This window comes from Ursus arctos, unplaced genomic scaffold (assembly GCF_023065955.2).
Source record: "Ursus arctos isolate Adak ecotype North America unplaced genomic scaffold, UrsArc2.0 scaffold_9, whole genome shotgun sequence".
In the NCBI taxonomy this organism is placed as follows: Eukaryota; Metazoa; Chordata; class Mammalia; order Carnivora; family Ursidae; genus Ursus; species Ursus arctos.
The window spans coordinates 10,068,518-10,073,408 of record NW_026623111.1 but is presented as its reverse complement, the minus strand read 5'-3'; the positions used below and the strand labels follow the sequence as shown (position 1 = coordinate 10,073,408).

The 4,891-nt window shown below is 42.6% G+C and overlaps 1 pseudogene; it reads left to right on the top strand.

The window, feature by feature from the left end:
* Positions 1 to 773: 773 nt before the first annotated feature.
* Positions 774 to 3,964, top strand: LOC113266717 (40S ribosomal protein S5-like; annotated as a pseudogene).
* The last annotated feature ends 927 nt before the right edge of the window (positions 3,965 to 4,891 follow it).

Below are 4,891 nucleotides of genomic sequence, written 5' to 3'. Positions count from 1 at the left end.
GATTGCTCTTAAAATAAAAACTTTCACTGCCGTCTTCTGAACTTTTGAAAACCAATATCCAATAATATAGCCATTTTAGCAAATTCAGTTGTTCATGACCATAGTGTTTCTGTAACTTTATTATCTCTACCTACATCACATATATTAATGCACTGGCATTATTAACGGGTGTGTGTTTTTACATTTGTCAAGTACAGTGCTTTGTGTTTCCTACGCACTCAACTAATATTGGAAAAGAAAAAAGAAAATACACAAAGATAATAAATGGTCCTTTTTAATTAGGGGCTTATTATTCATGTGAGATAGAGCTCTCCTAGTATAAGAATAAGCATATATGGATCGTGTGATGGTGCAGAGAAAAGGCTCACTGGTAGGAAAGGGGTATGTCTAGGAGCTGGAGAAGACAAAATTGCATGGGTGTGTCATTTAGGCAAAGAACAGAGTCTTGATGTTGGGTGTAATAGCGTGGACAGTGTGAGCAAAAGAACAGAGAGGTTCCAACCACAAGATGAAAGTTCTAGCGTGTAATTAGTGTAGGCAATCAATTTGCCGCCCACATTCCACTTGGTAGCCAACATGCTTCTAAACAGCTGCATCGCCACCACGGCCACCATCAGCATCATCAGCACCATCTTATCACTGCGAGTCAGAGAAAGGAATTCATCAAAGTCTAGAAACTGGAGCATACATAGTATTATTAATCATTATTACTAGAACACGCATGCTCTCCTAGAGTTTACTTGAGGTCACGTTACACTTTCACACCAGCTGACATGAGATTGCTCACTTTCTCAGGATTTGAGAAATCGTAAACTACGTGGCAGAGAATTCACTTTTGTTGGTCCACATCCAGTCGTACGTACTCATCCGCAGCTCATGTGAATATAATGAATCAACAGAGGCCAGAGGCTGGATGAAATTTGCTAACCGACTATCAAGACAGTGGAAAAGCGTGTGGCGAAACCAGTTGATTTCTGTCTTGTAAAACTATGTTGTCTTCACCTTCATTCTGACGCAATGGAAGATGCTTCTTCTAGATGCTGGCCGCTTTGGAAAAGTGACCCAATTAATTCAGGATTTTTTTTCCCCAAACCCCAAATTCTATTTCAGATGCTAGTTGCTAGTTGCTAAGGGAACCACGACAGGGCAATTATCATTAAAACAGGCTCTGAAACTAGGTATCTGATAGAGGGGGAATTGTTCTCTGGTCTTTTAAGAGCAACAGTTGGGCAAATCCTTTCTCATGTCAGTAAAGCCCATTCACATTCAGGCTACTTTTCCTTTTCACCCCACTGCCTGGGAAAACAGTGGAGGACAGAACTTGTATTAAAAGCCTTGGAGAAGAAGACTCATGTATGGATGAATCTTGAAATCAGTTTGAACCCATAAACTCATGATGGCTGTGATATAAAGAAATTGTATTTAAACTTGGAAAACGGCTTTTTTTCTTCTACCTGTTTTATGAACAGCAGTATAAATTACATACCATAAAATGCAGACTTTATGTACATTTTGATGAGTTTTGACAAACATACATTTGTGCAAACACCACCCCAGAAATGACACAGAATGCTTCCAGCATTCCACAAAGTTCCTTCCTAATACCTCATTCCAGGCATTCCTTGCCCCTTTGACATAGCTATTGCTCTGATACCAGTCATCATAATTCAGTTTCTCCTGTTCTGGAACATCATATAAATGGAATAATGTAACATTTAATCTTATTTCCTGGCTTCTATTGGCCACATATAAGGCTTATGAGACTAATTGATGTTACTATATTTATCAATAGTTTGTCCCTTTTTATGGCTGAGTAGTATTCCACTGAACAAATATATATGCCACACTTTTGTATCCATTCACCTGCTAGTGAACATTTAGTTCGTTTTTTGGTACTATGAATGAAGCTGTTATGAATGCTCTTTTAAATACCTGTCTGCAGACATGCATTTCCATTTCCATTTTAGGATTACTAGTCACAGATTTGACTTAATGACTCTTTTTAATTTTTATTTTTTAAAGATTTATTTATTTATTTGTGAGAGAGAGAGAGCATGTAGGAGGGAGGGGCAGAAGGAGGGGCAGAGGGAGAGAGAGACTCAAGCAGTCACACACTGAACTTGGAGACCAACCTCACGACCCTGAGATTAGGACCTGAGCGGAACTCAAGATTTGGCTGCTCAATCAACTGTGTCCCCCAGGCGCCCCTTGATGACTCCTTTTAGAAGAAGCTACAGTAGGAGCAGATCGTTCTGAGCAAAAGGGCCTTTTTTATCCACCTTTAGCCCCTTGGTGGTCTCAGCCCAGGGTTTTGGACCACCCCCCTCTGCCACCACCACCCATCCCCAACCTTTAATAACCATTGAAGGTATATGTCAAATTCCGTATTTCCTAGGATATCACAGCCAAACAGTGTAATAGAGTCAAGGCCCCTTCCTCATTCCTATTCCCATTTAAAAAACTGGGACCTACTTTTAACATCTCCACACTTTGTAGCTAGTGAGGAGACACACGGTAGCCACGTCTCTTTTAAGACTGAAAAGCGGTCTGGCGTTTTCAGAGTAATTGGCTTCAGAAACTCACCTGCCCAACCCAGAAGTCTCCCTGGGTAGTGGCTTTGAATCCCAGGGGTGACCACTTTGCATACATTTTGCACTCATAATGAAAACACATCCAGGATTCAACATTCCACGTTCTGGGAGGATTCTGAGTGCCTCCTGCTTTTTCCGAACTAGAGGAAGAGATATGTTAATAAGACCATATTTAAAGTTCACCCCAGTGGTGCTTCAACATCCTTGCTGAGAAAGATGTACTGAGAGGTTTGCTGTAATCCACACTAAAACCCTTCTAAAGGTTTAAGGACTTTGCTACAGTGGAGTACGCTTCATTGGAGGACGGGGGTCTGGCTGTGGGATCACCAGAGCTTTTGTTTAGCCTGCAGTAAGCCCCTTGTCCGTGCTTGGATGCTCGCACACACAGGTAGGTTATGCCCGAAGCTCTCACCCATTTCTGATGTTTCTGAGGGTGCCGCATCTCTAGCTGATTTAATCCCATCAGTTTTGTTTTGCTTTTGTTTTTGTTTTTCTCTCCGAGATGGGCTGATGTACAGGGGACACCATTTAAACATGATTGTTTCATCTCCTGATTTTTTTTTAATTTCTATTTTTTGGTTTTGGTTCCAAATGTTATATGATTTCCCAACCACTTTCTGGATTTTTTTTAACCAAATAGGCATCGAGTACCATGCCCATTTTACAGATGGTAAGAATGAAATAGAGTTAGGTGGCTTGCCATGTTGCGTTATAAATTACCCGCTTCCTCTTCCTGCTGTGTCAGGGCAGCACGTGGTGCAGGCTGGCGGTGACGCCCCGGCTGCGTCCTCAGGACGACCTAGTGGGAGACAGCTGCCCTTGCAGCCGCGGAGACCTCTGACATCAAGCTCTTTGGAAAGTGGTGCATCCATGATGTGCAGATCGATGGCATTTGCTCGCAAGATTACATAGCAGTGAAGGAGAAGTATGCCAATATCTGCCCCATGGTGCAGGGCGCTTCCCCAAGGCACAGTGCCCCTTTGTGGAGCGCCGCCCCAACTCAGTGATGATGCACCGCCTTAAAAATGGCAAACGGCTCACGACCATGCGCACTGCCAAGCACGCCTTTGAGATCATCCGTCTGCTCATTGGTGAGAACCCCCCACAGGTCCTGGTCCATGCCATTAGTAACAGCGGTTCCTAGAGGACCCAACCCGAATTGGGAGAGCTCGAACATGGAAGCGTCAGGCCGTGGACGTGTCCCCACTACGCCGTGTGAATCAGGCTGTGCACAGGTGCCCGTGGGGTCATTTCGGAGCATCAAGACCACCGCCCAATGTCTAGCAGATGAGCTTACCATGCAGCCAAAGGCTCTTCCAATCTATGCCGTCAAGAAGGATGAATGGGGAAGTATAGCCAAGTTCAAGCTTTGATCGCCTGTGTCCCCAATAAACCTGTTTGCCCTTCGAGGGCAACCTTAAATACACACACGCGAATTATATATATATTATATATATTTATGTTTTTTATATATATTTATATATGTGTGTGTGTGCGCGCGCGCGCGTGTGAGTGTGTGCATAAGGCCACTTTAAGCATTTCCAACATCGCGCCAGTACCCCAGTCTGGGTGAAAGCAGCAACTTATCTCTGTTCTGAGAGAAATCCCTAGAATAATTCTTAATTTTTTTCAGTGAAAGAGAAGTAGATGCTTGTGTAGGGGAGGGGTTTGACAAGGTAGCCCCTCCAAATTCCCCTAGATATGCCCAGGGGGCACTGAGGCAGGGGCAGTAAATTTGCACACGAACGAAGAAACATCCAGAGAGGAAAAGGATCGATTCTGAACCCTTTCTCTCTTCGGGGTCAGAATTTGAGAGTGTATCTGATAAATTAGGATGGTTGCAAGAAGGCTACTAGGCATAGAGGACTCAAAGGCCCCCACAGGGGAAGTCATCATAGAGGAAGAAAGGGTGTGCAGAGTAAGCTGAAAACACCAAAAACTAAGCTAGCAAAATCCAATAGAGATACAATGCAAATCATAAACATAATTTTAATTTTCTTTTTGCCACATTTAAAAAAATAAAAGGAAACGTACATAATTTTGATACATTTTATTCAACCTAATGTATCCAAAATATTATCATCTTAAGAAATAATTAATATAAAAATAATGAGATGCTTCATATTCCTTTTTATGTATTAAATCTTGAAATCAAGGATGTATTTCCTACTTGCAGTGCACCTCAATTTGGGCAAGCCACATTTCAAGTGTTCTTGCCTTTAAGTAGCTGCCATGTTGGATGGTGTGAGCCTGGAGGCTCATGGGAGAAAGACAAACGCCCTCTAAGCAGTGATTCTTAC